At 48.2% G+C, this 22,907-nt stretch overlaps 1 protein-coding gene across 5 annotated transcripts in view; it reads right to left on the minus strand.

The window, feature by feature from the left end:
• The window catches only part of LOC144155702 (thiamine-triphosphatase-like), a 496,904-nt gene that overhangs the window by 449,106 nt on the left and 24,891 nt on the right, over nucleotides 1-22,907 (minus strand). For 2 of the 5 annotated variants that reach the window (XM_077687311.1, XM_077687308.1), the window contains exon 2: nucleotides 20,954-21,046. The exons of the other annotated variants lie outside the window; for them this stretch is intronic. The gene's annotated coding sequence lies outside the window, so the exon portion shown is untranslated. The remainder of the gene's footprint in view (nucleotides 1-20,953; nucleotides 21,047-22,907) is intronic. 5 annotated transcript variants of the gene reach the window in all.

Below are 22,907 nucleotides of genomic sequence, written 5' to 3' on the forward strand. Positions count from 1 at the left end.
TTAAAACATGGCTCCAGGAAAATGTCTGTACATACATCATGGTCACTAAACTGTCGACAATGTAAACAACCTGACGCCATAAAGAACATGGCTTTTCTCTGCCATCATGCCGTCTAATACTGGGCGTCCTGCAGTGAACAATCAAAAAGTGGTGAATCGCACGCGTCACGTATTCGTTTTCTGCCTTTCGAGCAGCCCTCGCAAGTACCATACGATCTCTTTGTGCTGATCGGACTGCACTCACTGCGGAAGTGCCGCATGGCCTACTGACATGCCGAGACACCTCGTGGTACGAAGTCGTTTTTTTTTTTTAAAGAACAATATTTAGGTAGCCGGTAGGAGTAAGGTTTTTTAGTCGTTGACGTCTATCCAATTTGTAGCGATGAATCCGCAACGACGGAGATGGTGTAGATGAACGAGACGGTTCCTCGGCAGAGACCTAAGTAAACTTCCGCCCTTACCACGTAGTGGCCAGATCTTCATCAACAAGTTTATCACAAACACTGCCTTCACACCGGAAACAGTTCGTAAATGGTACACGCCTCACCTTCCTCCCCGATGTCCTCATTGCCAGTCGAGCCTCCCAGCCGACCTCCGGCACTTGGTCTGGACATGTCCAGCCTTCAATCGCCACCGTACCTTCACCGCCCCGAACCCTCAACCAGGCCCAACTCAACTGGACACGTCCTTACTCGCACAAATAGCGACGTATTCTCTAAAGAGTGGCCTAGCACGACTGGTAAAGAGCGCCATCGGTGACTGTCGTGCTTGAACTATTTAGCAGTGGACACAATTAAGACTCCGGCCTATATATGTATACGACTGCCTCAACTATTGGACTTCATCGAGACATCAATGTGGACAAGTGCTTAAGTTATTGGCTTCCATTTCCCTCCTTTCTTCCCTTACCACGCTCGGACGTCTGGTCTTCCTGTCTTAATAAAGGTTTTTCAATCAATCAAAGAACAATATGAATTAGTGGTTTGCTCTATGTGAAACGCCCCCTGACTGAATATACCTGCTGGGGTAATCTCTTCGTTCGCCTCAATTTCAGCGTTCAACACAGTATGTTCTGTGCCTTGTTTGGCCAATGACTGTTTAACGTGATATTTTTCTACTAGAGGCTTTTAAAGAAAGTTGAGCAGCCAAGCGAAAAACTACCGTGGAGCTCAGGTAATGGAGAAATCGAGCAGGATGAATATCATCTTCAAAATTACACCATCTTCCCGTAGGGGAACCCTGAGTAGTATGCGAAGCAGCCATGGGGTCGACTGAAGTTCCCATTAGTTTTCAGTTCGTCGTTTCCGTTGACGTTCAGCTTCGCGTGCTTTCGTTGTATCAGTAGCTTCTTGACGTAGTTTGAATGAGTGAAGGACATAAGGCGCGTTCGTAGCACATGCTCCGGTCTCGGCTTGTAGCGCAGTGGGAAGAGCGCCACGTACCTCCCGTTGCGGCCAGGGAGTCGTGGGATCGAAACCGGGCGCCGCCTAACTATTTCTTTTTATAGTGGACTGCGCTGACGGGGCTGAAGAGACGCGCATGCGCAGTAGAGTGCGGACGGCGGACAGCGACAACGAGGGAGGGAGGGACGCAGCCCCGAGCATGAGATGCTTCGCATCTAAACGTTAGTGCTGATCTGAAACAAGAAAAATTGGCCGCTTAAATGCTTGCTTCGCTGCAACAACGTCTAAAGACGATAGCGTTACTGCCGCCCCTGCCAGGTAACGCCCTTCCTGTCCTCTATTCACCCTTTCCCTCCTCCCTTTAATTGCCATTCTCCTACTACCCCGACCATCTCCTGCCATCCCCGTCCGCATTCCCTGATCCCATGCCCTGCCTCATTCTCCCTCCTGGCCTTCAGCTCCCCATACGTCCGCCTCCTATTCTACCTGTCTCTCCTTCTCTTTCTCCTACTCCTGCCAGCCACCAAGCCACCTTATCCAGGCGTGGGTCACATGACCTACCAGTGACCCCACCAGTCACTATCGGGCTACGAGTGATCCAAGAATTGCCAGTGAGTCAGTCAACCACTAGCGAGCCAACTCACCAGTAACATTTCCGGTTCATTCTGGCGACAGATCAAAATAAAGACAGCGAAATTGCGAGTAAGGTTTTGCCTATGTATATACTTAATCTTCAGTCTCAATGTTGTGGAAGGCACATAAATGGCACTGGTGTTTTTTTGCACCAAGAAGAACCACTGCAGCACGAAAAGCGCAGATGACCGAACCCTTCAGTCCGGGTTACTGGATAAAGGATGCTACGTATTAAAAGGTCGGAATGAAACATACTGCAGCTTTTCGGCATCGCCCATTGATGCCCCACGGTAGGCGGCTATATCTTCCTTTCGTGACTTGGGCGGGAGTGGAGAACGCTGATACGCGTAACGCCCCAACAGGGCCCGTCCTGTCCAAGGAAATTTGCCTAGCCCAAGGAAGACTATCGTATGTTGTAAAATCGTCGTAGAATTAGTATAGGGTGTTGCATGTGGCATTCGGTAAACACTCACAAGTAAGGCACAATTTGTCAGTAAAAATAATAGTGCACAACCAATGCGTTCTTCCGATCATAACTTAAGGCCCGGGCAATAGGCACCTCGAAACAGCCCTTAGCTCAATTCAACCAGCCATGGAAAGAAGAATGATAGGCGTGATGTGTATCGTTAAGAAACGAGCATCGTCATCATCATTATCGGCCTGCTTGTAATCACTGCAGAGTGAAGACATCTCTCATATTCCTTCAGCCGTTCCTGTTTTCGATGCCCTGGTCCCTTCTCTGCCACCGAATTTTCTCATTTCGTCCCTCCGTCGAGTGAGCGGTCTCCCTCCACCTCTAGTCCTGTGTCTCGGTAGCCACTCCGCTACCCTGGTGTTCCGCCGGTTGCCATCTCTGCGCATTACACGAACTGCCCAAGTCCCATTGGTCCTTTTAATTTGAGCTATAATGTCCTCCATCCGATTTTTATTTTCCTATGATATGGCACGCGCGGTTAATTAAATTCAAAGAAGCCGGGCCGAAGAAACAAATCACAGGAAAAGCATGAGCCATGCCCCTAACCCGTGCACGGACAGTCGCTGCTCACATGCGCATCGGCTGATCCGATCGCCCTTGTTCAAGGCGCAGCACTTGCAGTATGAAGGAGGAGAAGACGACGAAACGATAGATAAAATGTTGAAGCGAGCGTTGCGAATTAGGAAACGGACTCGTGTACAGGACACCCTAGCAAAAATTAACCAGAAGAAGTGCAGTGTGGTTATGAGTATGGTACGGTAGGCGAGTTGGTACGTATTAATTTTTTATTCATTACCGCTACTCAGATAAGTAAAGATAGAGAAGACGACACGAGTGCTGAACTTCCAAGTGGCTCTTGGTGTGAACGAACACAAATGTATGCTTAGTACATGGCGTATTTGAACAGGTATACAACGGAAAGGGATCATTGGTATTACAAATGAAAAGTAACGACATCCTGGACAGACAGCACAACTCATCTGTCAAGCAGGAGGACGAGCAGGCGAACTTGTGGAAGTCGCACCTGTTTCTGCATTGTGTAGTCTATTTCATATTTAGTGGACACTTAAAGGCTTACATTATGTGTAATGATCGGAATAAGCTAAAACTATGTGCCCTCTTATGGCAGCAGGCTTAAAACTCCACCAGTGACGTCACAGTGTTTTGTACTGGTATTTGATGCTACCTCGGTATTCAAAATTCGGGTTTTCGCCTATTTTGCGGTGTATGTAGAATTCTCGTTAATTAGAGCTCGAGCTATACGGGATAAACATGCTCAGAATTCGTTAAATTTTATCTTGCACGCTAGCGAGTGTGGCGGCATAACTGAGGTCAGAAAAATCGCTTACAACTATGGTGAGGGGAAAACACTTTTAAGCACCATATTCAAAAATATACACAGACATGGTCTACTTATCCTGGAACTTAATCCGGCCTATAAAGTAAAGTATACGAGAATGATTGAACCAGAGGCTACAAGGAACGGAGTGAGAAGTGTCAGGGCAAACATAGACTGCGATTGAAGGATGTGATAAGAAAATTCCTGGGGAAAGCTCTAATGCAGATGGCGCGGTAAAGGAGCGGCCGGAAGTGTAAAGGAAGTGCCTTCGACCTGACGACTTAGTGGACATTGACGGGCTGATGATATTAATGGTGAGGTAAAGCAGGAACAAACCCTAACCAAGTTTCCTGTAGTAAATGTTCTGATGTATGAATTATTCACCTGGAGCAATTATGGCGTAATAAAATTTAAACAGGACGCGTCAAAGATTACAGTTTCGTAAATGCGATTCCGAGCTTACTTGTCGATACTTTTTCGGATTGTTGATGCAAGTTTGAAGTAGACAATAGGAATGGAGTATTCGGATACCCATAGCACCACAAAATCTTCAATACGTATTCTTATTGTCATTCCTCTTAATCAATGTGTTTTTCTCTCGCTATCCTCAGCCCTAGGCTCAAGATCCATGCTTAATATAACACCTAATTATACCAGCCAAGATCTATTCTCTGTGTTGCACCCAGGAATGATAGCGTAACAGTTTAGTTTCTCAGCCCTCAGTCTCTGTGCATCTTCCACTCTTTATCCAGCCACTTGTAAAAGAATACATATCAACCATTTCCATACGCTGGCAATATAAGAAATGACCTTGTTGCTCTCACTTAGGAGCCATTTTGAAGACCAGTCTAAGATGTTGGAGATCATGCCTTGTTTGAGAAGGGCCAAAAATGGCTCTTGAACATTGTCAACGAAAGGACAGCCTGTTTGGGCTCTTTTTGTGGAGCCATATGTCATCGAAGTGTCACAAAATCTGCAGAAGAAGCGTCTAAGAGGCAGATGGTGAACCCAGGCTGAGAGGGGAGTGTCTGATAGCATACCTTAACGGGAAATTCTGGCGCCTATGATCGCTTCATCTCGGAGTGTGTATGTTGAAAAGCGGTGGCATCTGTGACACGCCTATACTTGTACGATACGACGCTCGCATTATTTTGCTAAACGCCAGTGCAGTAGTCCTTAGACTTGGGGCGCACCGGCTCCGCATTGTTTCTGTTCCCTTCCTTCTTTCAAACATCACGCTGACTGTTCCCCTTTTTCGGACGTGTCAGGTACTTGAAGGTAAAGCGCGAAAATCACAGTACACATGCAAACAAGAGCAACGACGCGGTCACTGCAAGGGATGGGTCTCTTCTTCCCTTGTGCCCCGTAACTTTCGCTGTTCTCATCCTAGTGTGATACGACAGGTGAAACTTCACACTTAGGCGTTAGGTATGTGTTCTGTGGGCGGCCCAGTGGTGAGAGCGCCTGCCTGTTAGTAGGCCCATAGGTTCAGCGCCGAGCGCTAAATCTGTTTAGTATTTTATTTTCTCTTCGAGTGATACAAGGGTATACATACATACATACATACATACATACATACATACATACATACATACATACATACATACATACATACATACATACATACATACATACATACATACATACATACATACATACATACATACATACATACAGACGGACGGACGGACCGACGGACGGACGGACAGACAGACAGACAGACAGACAAAGATGGCGTGTTGAGGTCGGACGTGCGTAATAAACCACTCAATACGTCGCGCCCCGTTTCGACAAATTTGATGCAGAAAAATTATTTTGGCAAAAGTTTTTTCGGGGAATGTTTTTTAACGTTTTTTAACGTTTAGGGGAACGTTTTTTAACCAAAACGTTTTTTAACCAAAAAACGCGTATTCATGTGACGACGCCCACGCCCACGTTGGTGCAGGTTTTATATAGCGTAAAATCACCTCATTACCTCGAAGCAACTATAAGTATGCTTTGTGTTACAGCTCGGTTTGGCACGACTATGAGAAGCTATCGGTGATACGGTTTTTTTAATACTTTTGTACGCTGGAAGTCACATTCGTTGAAATAACATCCCGTCATACTGGGGACCCCTTAGGCGAAACAGGCGAATATTTCACCTTTCTTATAGTACCTTTCTGACACATCAATTACGTATCTACGGCTCTTGGCAATGCGAACTATCAATCTTCGTCTACTTGAACGGGTCGATCTATTCTGTAGAAATATTATTCCAGGCTTTAATTGCCCCAGCAAGCGCCGAAGTCGTCAAACTCTGTTTTGACGTTTGGAATAGGGCCGGGAACTGTTTCTTCTCAAAGGACGTGTTTCAAAACAGAGGTCAGCTTTACGCCTTCGCGAGACGACTTTCCAACCTCCTGTAGGCGTTGTAGTTGTACAGCTGCGGCGCGCGCGATAACGCGGAACATTCAACAGCCGAAGCCGTTGCGACGGCGTTGCGGCTATATGGGCGAGGTTATCTACGAGCGCGCGCAATGTACGGTCGCGCTGGCTTGAGCAGTATATGGCTCTCGCAGATGTTTCGCCGATAAGACGGCTCTGGCACCGCTGAAACCGCGCATGGACGACTCCAGCGGTCACAACAAAGACCTCCGGAGTACGAAGTTTTCTTTCTCGTCGTATCTGAATTTTCCGCGCGGCATACACTTTGAGCCTGCTGTATGCGCAGAACAAGTTCGGCGCGTTAATTGAGCTGTATCTAGATATACCAGGTATTTCATAAAAGCATGCAAGGGACGTATAGGTATTTTGACGAAGTAAAACTCCGCTGAGGCTGCGGAGGTCATCAAAGGAAGTGTGACAATTGTGGCGTAGGAACGCTGCCTTCAAGGTCCCTACATCATATCTGCGCGCAATGTTAGCGGAATTGTTTTAGTGTCTTCGGTGAGGAAATAGCCTTGTGCCATGGATACGAATAAAGATCCAGTTATTCTCCTCGTAATGCCGCATGATATCTGCATGTCACGAGAGGGTACCGACTGCCGTTCGATAAACGCCTTTGCTTTATTGAACCCTAGACGGGGGGCCAGAGGAAGCACCGCGTGGTGTCATGTCACATTCCCTGCGCTAGTTCAATGGGGCTAGGCTATACTGCTTTGCGAGTTGAGATACAGCTGTCCCTCGTGACTGTCACTGAAATTAGCATGGACGAAGCGTGTGCGTACAATACCTCCGTGTGACGTGGTTATTTTCACATGTTTAAATCATTCTTACTTTCGAGAAGAATGCGGCAAAGTATCGCTTGATCGATGCACTCGTATCCTGCCTTGTATCAAGCCGTACTACTTGCTATAAATGAAAAAATGGGTTGAAGGCGTGTTCTATAACAACTGCTGGCTTGTGTTTACCTTGAAACTTATATAGGGGGCGTTATTTCTTCACAGCAAGCAGCATTCTTTTTAAAGCTAAACTTCTATACTTTTGAAGCACTAGGTAAGCTCTTAAGAAGGCGTCTAGGCCAGGTGCCCTTAACGCCTATAAATCTCTGATTAAGCCAACTCTAGAGTATGCCAACCTAATAAGGAGCCCCCACCAAAAATATTCAGAATCCAAAGTTGAATTCGTACAGAACTTGGCTTTGCATTTTATCTCTCCCAACTACTCCCGGTTTACTAGTGTTTCTGATCTACGAAAATGGGCAGGCCTCCGAACTCTTTCAGACTGCAGAATGATATCCAGATTAAAGTTTCTGTATCTTCTGTTCCACCGCCATTATAAAATGCCTCGAACTATCTCCAAGCTCCCTTCGGGCACTCTTCACGCACAAATCAAAATAAGACTACCAGGCAACCTAATAGCACCATAAACACGCGTAAGTACTTTTTATTTCCATCAGCTCTCACACTGTGGAACAAATTACCGGCGGACGCCGTCAACAGCACATCGGTTGAGTGCTGGTAAGAGCCATTAATGACCTAAAATTTTAACGCCCGATAAATAGTCAAAATTTCATATTTAGTGTTCATATAATTTCTCTTTGTCAACTAAACGTAGACACTGAATAGTCATGCTTCTGTAAGTGTGTATTCTTCAATTTTTCTTTTCTCTTGCCTGTTATATACCTAAAGTATCCTTAAGATGAAAACTTGAATTCATTGTAACCACTCCTGCATGGGCCTTGAAGGGCCTGCAGTATGTTGAAACAAAAATAACATTAAATAAATATAAAGAAGGGTCGTCTTAGTTATAAAAGACCCAAAATGTTTCTTGGACTTTTTCTGCCCAGACAGTGCAAGTCCTTTTATTTCACTGGTGTCTCGATGTTTGCTCTCCTGACAGTTTGTGTCGGAGCACCAGTTTGCTCCAATAAACTTCTCTAAGTACAAGAACCTTGCGTCTCAACTGATTTCTAGACAATATGGATGGGGGCAAGCTACTTTTAAAGATCATTTGTAATATATTGCTCTCCCCTTGAACTGGACACTGTTACGATTCAGTGCGAAGTGCCTCACCGTTACCCTGTGCACGCGTGATGCAAGTTTGCTGCTTTGCGGCGAAGTTCAGTATGTGGCGGTGAAGCCAGCTCATTCCGAGCTTCGACATGTATCGACAGGTTGGAGCCGGGCTGTCGCGCGGTGGCCCGTGGCTGGTGGGGAGGGGGACCTCTTAGTCATGGCTGTTGCCCAAGTCAAATCTGGTTCGAACTGGTTCCAGAGGCGTGCGGCACGTTCGGGCTTGTATCTCTATCAACGGCGTCCATTGGACTCCTCATTCCCCGCCCTCTCTTCGGTGCAGGGTGCACCGGCTCTTATCACTGGACCTACAGAAAGTGTTCTGTGTGCTTGCACTTTTTTGTTGCCGTGCGTAACGGACCGTGCGTAAAGGCTTGTTGCCCGTTGGGACTTTTGGTTATAAATTCTCGCCCTACGGTGAGCCGGTTCAGCACGCCCCGGGCTCTTGTTCAGAGCATTTCTCTGCTCGTTCGAGCTGTAAGCACGCCACTGCGCTGCTTTCAGTGTCATCGCTGCTCTCTTCTCGCAGTGCATTCAACAAGTTAAGTTTTGCTCTTGGCTCTGCATCGTCGTTCGGAACGGAGGCAACTCCCCTGCAAGCCGTTCGTCCCCCACGCTACTTCGACATGACGGAGGCGATTATTGGACGCCTCCGCCAATGGAACACAACACCTAGCGTTCATTCCACCAATGCGACAAGAATATATTTAATCAGCCGGCGGCTGATTAAATCATCACGCTCAGTAGCTGAAATAAAATGTCACGCGGACTGACAAGACCCACTAAAAAATGGTTTACAGAAACCAAGGCACGAGACTGCGGTGCCCGCTATGTCAAAGTGAAACACCCATTCTTTTGAACAGCGCAAGTAGACGAGGACGCGAAGTGGACAGGACACAGCGCAGACTAACAACAGGCGATTTATTGCACGAAAATACTTAAATACATATCTCCGTTGCAACAAAGGAGAGGAAGGGGGTGGGGGAAGATACACATGGGGGAAGGGGGTAGAGGAAAGATACACATCCATTTTTCGAGCCAACATGGCGGATCACGTTCACTAACAAGATAAAAAGGCGATTTCTTTGTCGGTTAGCATGACAGACGGGCAGCTGACGCATACGTCTTTGTTGGAGAGGATTTCGTAGGCTTCGACTATCTCTAGTTTGTGTGGCAACAGACTATAACTCAACTTCGGAACATGCTACCGAGAAGGCTTCCACCCTCGAGCAGCAAAGTTCACGTTCTAGGTGAGAACCCGCTTCCACCTGATGTGCTTCGCGTGTTGGGTCTTGGGCCGAAGTTCGCAGTGCCACCGACTAAGACTGCACCGGAACTTGTGTCTTTAGTGAGACAGGTCTCCCGGTGTGCTCCGGAATCTGAGCAAGAGCGCTGCATTTCTGAAGGTATGGACGTCCTCGCTCGGTGGAAACCTGCTACGTCCAAGTTGCCTCTGAAACGCACAGTGTCCTACCTAAAAGAACAGTCGCTGTTTTTACTGGCGGCGGATAAGGAAGGTGGATTCGCCGTTTTACCGAAAGAGCTGTTTCATGCGAAAGCACGTGAGGCAATTGATTCTTCGTTTGGGTCTCAGAATAACGTGAGGTTGACCGACGTCAGATTGAAAGCGAAGAGGCCGTGTAATGATTTGGAACTGTGTAGTGTGGTAAAGGGCATAGAGAAGAGTGTTAGTGACAGCCTCCGTATGTTTTTCACTGTTAAGACTCGCAAAATTGACAACCCACTTCGCGTCATAGTCTCGGAGAATGGGCCTTGGCAAAAGTCCGTAGCGTTGTACCTGAAACGCAACCTTGACTTACTTCCGATTGATGATCCCTTTCTAATTAGAAGTTCCTCTGAAGTCGTGGCTCATCTTAAGGACAACAGTAATAGCAGCCTGTCGGCCTGCTCCGCAGACATAAAAGACCTATATTATTCTATTCCCCACAAAGAGCTACTCTCCTGTGTTGAAGCGTGCATAGATGGTTACGGGGCCACTCTGTTTCAAAATAGTTCTGGCATACCCGTTGACAAGTTCTTAGAACTGCTCGCCTTGTACCTCCGGTCTACCTTCTCTACTTGGGAAGGCAACATATATCTTCAGAATAATGGTATATGTATAGGCTCCTGCCTAGCACCCGTCCTGAGCGATCTGTATTTAGCCTCCCTTGACAGGGTTGTCGCTAACCGCCTCCCCCAATTTAAAGTGGTTAAAACGTTCAGGTACGTCGATGACTATTTTCTCCTTATTGACACTACGAAAGAATGTTTAGAAAGTGCAGTTTCTGATATCCTCAGTGTCTTCCAGAATCATTTCCATCCACTTTGTTTGACGCTTGAAACCCTGAATGATGATAGCATCAGATTTCTTGATCTTCGTTTGCAATTTTCTGATGGCCATGTATGCTGGGCCTACGAACCTCGGTGCTTGAAACCCGTCCTCCCGTATAATTCCGCGCATTCTAAATTAGTAAAGCGGGGAATCGTAAAGCTCTGTGTGTAAAATGCGCTTAACAAATCGTGTTTGCACCTGATGGGAGCCAGCCTCGAAGGACAGACGGCCCGGCTTACTGCCGCCGGATATCCGTTGCTTTTACAGACTTCTGTAGCCGAGAATGTTTTGAATCAGGTGATGAATGAACGACGCAGGCAGGATGCTCCAAGAGATAAAGATAAAAGGAAATGCACCACTATCCCTTACATTCACGCGATCTCACATAATCTGAAAAAGATTGGAAAGCGCGTTGACGTAAACGTGCTCTTCTCGGCCCCTAAAAAGCTATCAAAACTTTGCAAAAAAGTGAATGAGTGCTCCGTGTTCACCGATACTTGCACCACAAAGCATCGCACGCAGTTTGTGGATTGCTCGGAAGGCGTGGTATACTCAACACCATTAGATAAGTGCAAGAAGAGGTATATAGGGCAAACAGGACGATGTCTAAATGACAGATTACGCGAGCATCGCAATAATGTGAAGAAAGAAGATAAAGGAAATCTAGGCGCGCACTGTAAAGAATGTGGTTGCTACCCTGACCTGCAAAAATGCTCCATAATTCATAAAAGCAATAATCAACTGACGAGAGAGATAGTTGAAGCCTACGAAATCCTCTCCAACAAAGACGTATGCGTCAGCTGCCCGTCTGTCGTGCTAACCGACAAAGAAATCGCCTTTTTATCTTGTTAGTGAACGTGATCCGCCATGTTGGCTCGAAAATGGATGTGTATCTTTCCTCTACCCCCTTCCCCCATGTGTATCTTCCCCCACCCCCTTCCCCTCCTTTGTTGCAACGGAGATATGTATTTAAGTATTTTCGTGCAATAAATCGCCTGTTGTTAGTCTGCGCTGTGTCCTGTCCACTTCTCGTCCTCGTCTACTTGCGCTGTTCAAAAGAATGTCGTACCAACACGCCCAAGCTTCTGCCTTAGTGAAACACCCAGTAGGAGGGGGGGAGGGTTATAATTCGACGAGGCTGCTCGCGCGTCGCTGTTCATTCTTGGGAACGAGAAACCTGCCGGGCAGCACGTTAGTTATACCCTTCTGGCTCGATGTGGCTTGTAAACATTCCCGAGCCACCGCGGGCCCAGTCAGCACTAGAACAAGTGACGACGAAACACTTTGTGCATCTAACTTACCAACTCCTGTCCACTGCGTAGTTTGAGGGGACCCATGAGCTCGAGTAAACTCGACTATGCACGGGTAGCATGAATGCAGGATTGCGGGCAAAGCCATTTATCTCTACCGCGCCTTGCCTGACGTTACTTTCAGCGAAGATGCGCGTTTGGTTTGGGCCTCGCTGGAATTATTCCCTGTCTTCCCTTTGTGTTAACGGTAGAACCCAGCACACACATATGTGTGCCTTATGGCGACAAGTACCTACGCAGCCGCCCCCTCGGTGCCTGGTTCCCCTAACCCCGCTTGGTCGCAAAAAGAAATCTAGTCATGTAAAACTGAGAGGGTATAGCAAAGCAGAAGGTGTGGCTCTAAAAGTGAAAAAAATTGCGTGTATTTAGTTCCGCAAAAAATAAATGTAACGAGATTCCAATATTTGCCAGGATGTCGCGATATATCCCCTACATCATAAACGTATTTGACTACGGAGATAATTTACATTACAATACATGATGTTTATGAAATGTATTTCGATACAGAAGAGGTACTCAAGAGTATCTCTGAGATACTATGGCGATATCCTAGTATCGCAATACTGTTTAGACCCGCCGTGGTGGCTCAGTGACTAAGGCGTTCTACTGCTGAGCACAAGGACGCGGGTTCGATTTCCGGCCGCGGCGGCCGCTTTTCTGATGGAGGTGAAAAGCAACAACGCCCATGTGCACGAGATTTCGGCGCACGTTAGAGATCCCCAAGTGGTCAAAATTAATCCGGAGCCCTCCACTACGGAGCGCCTCATCGCCGGCGTTGCGTTGGCGGGTTAAACCCTACAATCAATCAATCAATCAATCAATCAATCAATCAATCAATCAATCAATCAATCAATCAATCAATCAATCAATCAATCAATCAATCAATCAGTCAGCAATACTGTTTAGTCCTGCTCCCAACAGTAGAAACAAATGTAGACGTGTGAATTAATGCGCACGAGCACAATAAAAGATAGTGGCAAAGTTCAAAACTGGAGGTGCACTGACGTACTTTTCGACTACCGACTGCTGCTTGTCCTCTATGAATTATAAAATACAGATTGAATGGAACAAACAGCGGTCCTTGTTCGACGTTTCGCTGCGTACATGTTGTAGTTCTGACGTATGAAAAGCCAACTGGCCGTGTTAAATCTCAGCCAACCAGCGTTCCGAAAAGAGCGTAGACTGTCTTCCGCCTGACGGCTGAATTGTCTGCGGTGTCATCTGGGAGATGAGCCAAATATTTTAGAAAATTAAAGTAAATCCGCCCAACTTCATCTGGATTATAGGTTACCCAGATAAATTCGTACAATCCGAAGCTCCTTAGCGCGCACCAGAAAGTTGTGTGCCTACTAACGCTCGCGTATTTCCCCACCAACAGAACAATACCCTAGCCATGGATTGCATTCGAACCCATGGTGTTTGTTGCCCATAGCGGCCAGAGCACTGCGGATGCAGTTATTATTCAGAGTTTTTTTTTTTTTAAGCGAAAGCTTTCTGAGTGGGACCGTTGGCCTCCTGTCAAAAAACTAACGGATTTCCCGATAGACCTGTTGGTCGACCGAAAAGCCCTGATAAGATCGCTGGACACACGGCACGTGCGTGAAACCGGGCTTCCATTATGTCAATGCGGTTATTTGAAAATCGCGAAGAAGGACCGGTTCCAGTTAAGACAATAAACACATCAATCATAAAGGAGTGTATAGCAGACCTTTATCTCATAAAACACGTTCGGTATACATTTAGACCGTTCGTAGCTGAGTTTGGTTAGTGCGCGAAAAAATTGTGGGTTCGTTCTTCGTTTGCGATTTCGGCGGTTTAAAGCTTCGACGATCGATCGGGCGCACTTTTCTTGGATTGGACGAAGCTTTCGCGCTTCTCTCAACTTTCCTTAGGAAGGGAAGGTAAATTTTTCTTTATGAAATCCGCGGCATGTTGGCAGCTCCATCTACGTGGTCCGAACTCTCTCAGCTCGATCAACTGGTAGCCATAAGCCCGAGCGCTACCCACACCAACACGCGCGCAGTCTCGAATCAAGCGTCAGCGCACGTGCTCGCGCTCCCGATGGGGGCAGCCGTAGCTGCGGAGCGGTGACGCAAGCGAACTCCCTTTTTTGAAAACAACGGCGATGCGGACAACGTGTCGTTGGCGTAATTAATCGGGTCACGCGAGGGGTCGCCGCGCGCCAGCAGCCGCAGCCGCCCGGGGTTCGGCGGCGCGCAGCTGCGGGCGCAAGTGCGCGGCGGCCCGAGGAGGGCCGCTCCTCCTCAGCTCCCTCCCTCTTCCCCCTCCGGCCAGTCCTCGATTTCTTTTTGTCAGGGAGAAATCGGATGGCAGCAAGATGGATAGCGGCGGTGATACAATGGACCAACGGCGATCACCGGCTTCGAGAGACGCTCGACGCCAGCGTACATGTGCGTGGCGGATGAAAACTGCGCACGGCGCCGGTAAACAAACAGGGCTTTTTTACCCTTGCCGCCGCGTGGGCGCACAAAGAAGAAAAAAGCAGCGAAGGTAGTTTCCCTTGATATGAGCGGCGAGACGGTCGTTTTCATTTTGTTTACTTCAATGCAATGCGTTTTCGCGCCCGCTGCTCTCCCCTGCGTCGGCGCGGCGCAGAGCTGTAGGGATACAGCCGAAACCTGCGGCGAGCTAGACAATTAGAGCGCAGTGAGAACGCAAGTGGCAGTCTAAAACGGTGCCGATTTTTTTTTTTTTTTTTTTTTTCACTCTGCATTTTCGGAGCTCCATCATAGTGGCAGCCTGACGCCATCATCAGGCTGCGCTCCGAAACGAACGAAGAGGCGCAATGCGCGACATCAAATATCCGGCATTGTGTGGAAAGCATTGTTTCGCCTCGTACCCCCAACGGCGCAGCCTTCGGTGCTTCCTTGGCGCGCCGATCGAGATCAGCGCCAGGTGAAAAAGGGCGTTTACCCCTGACCCGTCGGGGCTGATGTCCCGAGTCGGCCAGAAAATGGCGGCCGCAGATGGCCGGACTCAATGGCCTTCCCCTTGCGTGACGCGGCGATTGAGATGTTTGTCGGCGAAAACAGAGCGAGAACTAGCCATTACAAGGAGGAAGACACCAAAGAAGGAGCATGTTGCATGCATGCGTAACTCAACTGATCAGAAGTCGCTCGTACGGCGGAGGAAAGTTTTCTCGTCACACCCTTCACAAAAGTGGCTCACACTCATCTGTATGACAGAACAACTCCGTAGGCTCGAAATTGGGCGCTGTGAAACGACTTTATTTAAGCGTCCTGGCCAGGATGTTGTTTGAGTTTACAAATGAGTATTGCGTGCGTGCGTGCGTGCGTGAGTGAGTGAGTGAGTGCGTGAGTGGGTGAGTGAGTGAGTGAGTGAGTGAGTGAGTGAGTGAGTGAGTGAGTGAGTGAGTGAGTGAGTGAGTGAGTGAGTGAGTGAGTGAGTGAGTGAGTGTCAATGAGCACATAACGCACAGCCACACCAATAAGTGTGTGATAAGAAAATTAGCGCGTGCAAATTGACAATACAGCTTTCTTTCAAATATAAAAGCCCAGCACTTTGTGCGCTGTTTCCAAAAACGTTTCTTCGTGCCGTGCACAAATAAAGTATCAGTTACAACTGGTTCGTCCGTGGTCTGTTCCGCACCCATCTGTTCGGTGCCAGGGAAAATTTTCCGAATTCTCATTGCCCTTCCCGTTTTGTTAGACGGTGTTGAGCAGCAACCATAAATACTTTGCAGGCTATAGAAATGGCAGAGGGAGCAGAACAAGGGCATTTCTTTTTAATTTATGAACTGATTGAACAATAATTTCTTTTTGGTGATTGATTTATCTTATTTATTGATTGATAATTCTTCCTCGGATTCGATCTAGCTATAGTAGTGGGCAGGTAATATGCCTCATGCGTTGCCCAGGCGGCGCCACAAGGAAGGATGCCTTGTGTAGTACATGCCTCCGCGTTTCTGATACGTTTGTATTGCCGAGCAAAGTTCAAAAACGCGGCGTTCTTGATATTCTTGCGGCACGGGCTACAGCCCACCCCCCATGTAAAATATATTATTGGACAGTCAGTTTGGCAGAAAATAAGAATAAAATTTGAAAAATGAAATTTGAAATGAAAAATGAAATTGGTTTACGGCATTGAAGAAACGTCAGGGGAGTGACAGAGCGCTCGCACTCGCAAGTGAACCGATGGTCATTTGATAGAAGCACAGTTTTAGCCGAGTGCTTTTCCAATAATCTAATAAGCTTTATGGCACAGGACTTTCAATTATCGTCTGTCATTAGAAACAAAAGCGAGAGTGCGCTCAGCTCTTATTGCAAAATTCGTCTGTTGAGGGCTCCGTGCAGCGCCGATCGAAGGACGCTGCATGCGCTAGCTGGCCTCGCAGACTGCGCACTATCTGATTTCGCTCGTTTTCGATCGTTAGCAGTAATTTAAAAGTGCAACGTCATTCAGCAGTAATCTGGGTTTACAGAAGCGGAAATCCTGCTCGGCGCAGGTGGGCTTCACCACAAAACCCCAGAGCGACCGATCCTCGTGGCCAAATGTGCGAATTTGGCGAATGGCGAGGCCCAGCATGCCATTAGAGCAAAAAATAGTGTCTGAGCTATGACAACAACATGGATGCACGCCTTGCGTTGTTGTCACGGAGCAGATTCTGTATTTTGCTCTCATCACATGCTGGGCCTCGTCATGCGCCAATTTCTCACATTTGATCACGATGAATGGTCGTTCTGGAGTGCTGTGGGGAAGCCTCCTTTGAGACTCCTTTGAGACTAATTGTTTGAGACTCCCGTCCAGCCTTGCAAGCTCTAAATAAGCCACCTGATTGTCGCAGCCAACTTGTGCGTGACTTGAATGAGATCTACACAAGTCCGGAGCGCGAAGGACTGGAAATTTGCCTTCCCTGACTATCAGGTCATTCTGGTATAACGGGCAACGTCGTATCGGATGTCGCCGCCGCAGAAGGCCACGACCCACACTAAACCGTTGGAATCCTGTTCTCCAAAGAGGATAGCAGAAAAGCTACATATGACCTAGGAATGAAATTCCAGCTGTCAGCTTGGAAGGATCCTCTGAGACGGTCCGCGCCTCTCCTGGTGATAGACCCCAAGGGCGATTTCTGGCATCTGAAATGCCCGCCCAAGCGCACTGAAGGCGTGTTATACCGGCTGCGACTGGACGTTTAAAGGCCAACTGCGCTCAAAATTTCGACTTCTTGAAAACCCTATTTTCGTATAGTCTGCTTAAAAAGAAAGCAACATGCAAAATACAACAGCTGAAATGCGCGCGTGTACGCCGCAAGGGGCCAGCAAAAATCGTCGATTTTGAAACCGAAACCGAGGAGAGCGCGGCCATTGCAGTGACGTTGCAGCCGTCCAGCGAGCGGCCGGACGGTCACCCGCTCGGGAAAAAATCTGCGCGCAAGCTCTACGCGCGCACGGGGCAGCGGATGGGTGAAGCGTGCGCAGCAGAGCTCGACCGGTTCTCCAGCTGCGTAGCTGGCCAGAGGAAGAAGCCCCCGTCGGCTGGAACGTCACAGGCGCGTCATGGCTGTTTACGCGATGCGCCGGCAGGTGCAGCGTAGTCTGTGGCGGAGCTTTTTTAAACGCTTCTGAGTGATTAACGAGGCGTTGTCGGGGCTACCACTTGTGTCCCAGCTGATTTGGGGGTACTAAGTTACTACACATTGGGAAAAAATTTGGTCGAGGTTAAATTTGTGTCCTTGTGTCCAGTATGTGTCCAGTATGTGTCCAGTATGTGTCCTTGTGTCCAGTATGCTCTATGAGTGGCACTACAATTCTGCTACTACTACTATTGCAACATATGACTGAGGACGTTAGGCCCCTGTTATGCCACTGCCCGCGGTATTCTACTCAGCAGGCAACAGCTTCGAAGGCACTTGTGCGTGGGCGACGTGGAAGTGCACTGGAACTTTCCCGCTTTCTCGGACCGGGGCGAAATCATGGAGAGGCAGTGCTGGGGACAAAAACTCTGTTTACTTTCCTTGCGGAAACAGGGCTGGAAGAGGTCCTCTGAACCCTCCGAACAAATGATTTTAAATATGTGTGCATCTCCCCTCGCTTTTTTTTTTTTTTAACAGTGAAGCTGTTTATAGCAAATCGTAATTTTTCGAAACCGCAGTTAAAATACCACGAAATTGCCGAACGCGCGCACGTGATCACAGGCCTCGCGGCAGTTAACAAAACCAAGAAAATGCCCAGCGCTCGTGTGAGCGTACCTCGCTAGGACCGCCCAGCGTCCCCTGCGCACGTTTTTGAAGCCAAGCATACCCACTTAGGGAGATTGGCCGAGATTTGCCAAAAGAAAAAGCTCCAGCGTTCGTCGTAATCCTGGCAACACTTGCTTGGAACGAGAAAGACACGTCGTATAGCCCCTCCAAGATGATGTCCAATGATAAGCACTTTTAAAAAACTGAAAGTTCACTCGTATATATACAGCAACAATTGTGGAACAAAGGTCGTTGCGACAGTGAAGAAGACGCAAGTCGGCTACAATCGGGGTCATAAACCTTTGTGATGGTCGTGAAGGTTGCGTGCAGCTTCACTACCTTCACTTCGCCTTCATTTCGCCTGCATTTTTTTCTGTTTCTCACTCTCTTTTTCCCCCTTTCATCCCACTGTATCCGCCCCCATCTGGAGTAACAAGTCCTACCGTTAGTGGGGCTCACCTCTCAGCTTTCATTAAAGGTCTCTCTCTCTCTCTCTCTCTCTCTCTCTCTCTCTCTCTCTCTCTCTCTCTCTGGGTTTTCTTTTCGTATGGACCAGTGGTATGCACCGGCGAGCGATGGCTGTGTATAAGTGATGGTGAAGTAGAACAGACACAGAGCGAATCGCGAGCACAGTCGGCAGAACGCTTGTCTGTAACAACGATTTCAACTTCAATTGGTTACATCTGAAAACTTCCGAAAAATGCTCTTTACAACATGTCGGGGACACAAGGGGTGGGCAAAGAGTTCAAAACACCAAATTATTTTTAGGTGCGGAGTACCTTAGGACCGCACAATGTACGTCAGCGTCCCTGCGCATAGCATTTACAATCGCCCTCGCCTGTAACGGTGCGGAGTACCTTAGGACCTCCCAATTTCCGTCCGCGTCCATCCGTGCGCACACCACCATCAAGCAAAAATCAAGCAAAATTCGATTTGAGCCGTGATTTGCAGTTTCATTTAGGGACTAATCAAGGTGCAACTCATGGCTCAAATCGAATGGCGGTCGGGGTGCAAATCGGATGTCACTCGGGGCGCGACTTGGATGTCATTTCGAGTCCCCGTACTCCGCACCCTCGCCATCATGCACGGAGTGGAGATGCTGCCATTTTTTCTACAAATCCCGTTCGGGCGAGCCAGGATGAGGCTGAAAGTGCGAAAGCTGTGTTATAGACAAGCGTTTTACCGGCTGTACGTAACAGGCGATGTCAAGTCAGGGCGAGTTTTGCGCCCTTGTATTGCCTTCATTTCTTCTGTTTAGCCCTTTTACGTAGCTTAGCTTCTGTTAACATAAACTGAGCCACATTGCTTGCTTTCTCAAAACAAGCGCGTGGTTATGACCACGACCACGACGGTTATGACGATGATAACTGATTCCGCGCGTATCATGCATGCTTGCACATTTGCTCCGGCGTGGCTGCTGCGCTGGTCATCACCACACCACCACCTCCTAATGGGCCGAACTTCCACGAGTTGAACGTGAATCGTGTGAAATAAAGTTACCTGGCTCTCCTTGTGTCTTGTGCCATGCACTGTTTTAATGTGTGTTTGTTTTATACTCTAGCTAATCGCTACTTGCAAGTTTATGTTTCGTCAAAATTCGTTTCCTCATTTAACAAAAACAAACCGGACACGATCAGTGCTAAAGGGCTGTGGTGGTGTTACAAAATGTTGTAGTATCCAATAATTTTGCAGTGAGCTGATGATGTTTTTTATGCAGCCCGACCGTATCCGGATACCGTGAGTGAGGTCAACAATTCACGCAATACAGCAAGCGACATATGTGTACATGCAGTGATTTCAACGATTGCTCATGCCTCAAAAGTCCGACAGTTGTGCAACGTGCCGTCGGCTAAGGGCATGTCAAGAGAAACTCTAAAAGTCAATTTTCCGTCACGTTGTATGGTAATAATGATTCACTCTTCCGTGGTAAGTTTCTTGATTGCAGCTCTTGAATGAAAGGTTTTTGAGGCCATCGTCGCCTAGTTGGTTGTTTTGTTCGACCTGCCTCGGTTTTTAAACGATGCCTGTTACGCACTGTTGGCGACAACTGTTATGTGCCTTATACTTCCACCACGATGAGCGAAATAAATGCTATGACGTCACTCAGGGATGATCACGGGGCCAACAACCCTGATCACATAATCCTATTTTTCAGCGTATGGCGCTGGCACGAAACCCCCCCACGCCCAAAAATCCCGGGCCATCTTCACTAACGTGAAACCTGGTGAGAGGCGAAGCACGCAGTGTATAAGTGCATTCTCGGCGCCTTGACGTTTTTGCCAGCGGAGATGATACCGTGGGCGGGTACAGGTATATAGCTTTGCTGTAAAACTCTCTTGTCTTTGAAGCCCGAAGCTCTCTAGCGCGAGCCGTATACACGAGTGTCCCGGTGTTTTTTTAGTACGCGTGCGAGGGTCCACTAGGGGGCCGCGCCGAGTGGTCGTGTTCCAAACGTGCTCCCGCTTTAATGCTAATTAACGAGGCGAAATTAATTGGTATCGGAGAGTTTTTAGTTCCAGAAGATCTGGGAGGTCATCGCGCACACGCCGATACCGGAATTATCCAAAAGGTACTATTTCTTCTCATCGTTTTGGCGATTTTTCTGAGCTGATTGTCCGTTCGCGGCTAAGCCTAACCGACTCGGAACGCAATACATGGCGTTGATAGGCCGCTAGGCCTAACGCCGCTACAGATGGCTGAAGCAGAAATGATGCCTACGGAGACCTAGGAGTCAGGGATACTTACCACTGACGACACGGGCCGGATGTGCGTAGAGGCCACAGGAGAGGAAATGACATCGGACAATCAAGGACAGAAGGCAGGCTGGACGACGGTCAGCTGCAATAAAAAGCCAAGGGAGGAACGAGCTTTGGGCTCCATGCCAGCAGCGCGAACGGAAGCCAAGACGTTTGCAAGGAAGGCAGCGGCAGCGGCTACGATGGCAGCAAGGCTTAACACTAACGTACCGATAGAAGACGGCAAAATTATAGGAAGACCGCATGGTGGACTGTGCGTGGCGAAGACCCCGCTCCCGGCCATCGAGACAGCTATCACCAAGGCAGCAGGCATACCCATAACCGATACGGAGCAAGACGCTTTCGTGGCATACAAGGAGCAGAACATTATCATCGTGAGCACACCAGACCATGCCCAGGAATGCAAATATTCGATGATTAAGGAAATCGAGATCAGCGGAAAGAACTACGAGGTGAGATCGTACGCGACGGTACCCGAGGGCACGACGAAGGGAGTTATACGAAACACGCCGCTATACCACTCACAAGAAACGATTTTATCCAAGCTGATCACGGATAGGAACCCAACGGTTATAGGAGCTAGGAGGATCGGCAACACCCCAACCATCATTGTCGCCTTCGAAAGGGAACGGGTACCAAGACAAGTGTACTACGGTTCCAGTATCCTACAGTGCAGCTTATAGCGGAAGCACTTTTATTTCTGCACGACGTGTGAAGTCGGGCGCCGGAGAGATATCTGCCCAACACCGAACGTGCGGGTGTGTTCCGACTGCGGGATGAAGAATCCAAAGGAGGGACACGATGGGGTATGTCAGCCAAAGTGCAAGTTTTGTAACGGCCCTCACCCCACCGGGAGCAACGGTTTCAAGAACAGATACAAGACACCTTACGTGGTGACCAAAAGAAGATGGGCAAGGAAGGAAGCTGAAGACGAACGTGGCAGGAAAGAGCAGGAGGACCTTGCGCCTAACAGTTTCCAAGAACTTGAAAGTGCTTCAACTAAGAATCAGGGAAGGCAACCGCGCTCGCTGAGCAGAAGATCGAAGCGAGATACAAGTAACAGGAGAGACCTAAGCAGGGGCAGATCTAAATCGAAGGACAGTCTGCTGGAGCCACGTTGTCCGAAACGACGCTGGAAAAGGGGAATCTACGAAACGGTCCGCCACACCGAACAACCACAAGGCAAGTCAAGGCAAGGCGACACAAAATGAAGTGGACGTACTCTGCAAAGAGAACGCGCAGTTACGCAGAACAATCGAAAGCATGGCTGAACAGATCAAAATGATCAGTCAGCAGCTGCAAGCTCAGCAAGTACAACAGGCAAGTCAAATACGACAACTGCAGCAAGGGCAACAAGAACAGCTACAACAACAGCCGCATCAAGTGATGGAAGAGCAGCAAGCCGAGCCTATGAATGAAGACGTGGGAACTAACGGAAAGAAGCAACAACAAGCAGCAAGGGCCTCGGAACCATTACTCAAGAGAAGGGCCATCGAAAGCCTAAAGGAACGCAAACTAGTAGACAGGGTGGACAAGTTAGAAGACACGGTGGCAAGCCTAGTACAGTCATTCAACAGATTCAAGAAAGCGATCCGCGAAGATTTCGTGGTAACAGTCAGGCAATGTGTGGAAACGATCATACAACAGAAGGTTACACCGGCCCTGCAGCAGAATATCAGCACGACCGTCCAGCAATACGTACCGCCAGTGGTACCGCAGCACATGGCTGCAGCCGTACAACAAATAGGAGTCGATTTAGGCCTCAGTCCTACTGCCGTACCACAAATAAGAGATGAGGTACGTCTTAGCATGTCACCATGGACAGGAACACCCCAAGCACAGTAGATGACAAGACCCTGGTCATATGCCAGTGGAGCTGCCATGGTTTCGATAGCAAGAAGGCAATACTCCAGGTCCAAATCATGCAGTCAACCAGAAAGCCA

The sequence above is a fragment of the Haemaphysalis longicornis genome, unplaced genomic scaffold (genome assembly GCF_048455015.1).
Source record: "Haemaphysalis longicornis isolate Haplotype H1 unplaced genomic scaffold, Haemaphysalis longicornis Haplotype H1 scaffold_1, whole genome shotgun sequence".
Taxonomy (NCBI): Eukaryota; Metazoa; Arthropoda; class Arachnida; order Ixodida; family Ixodidae; genus Haemaphysalis; species Haemaphysalis longicornis.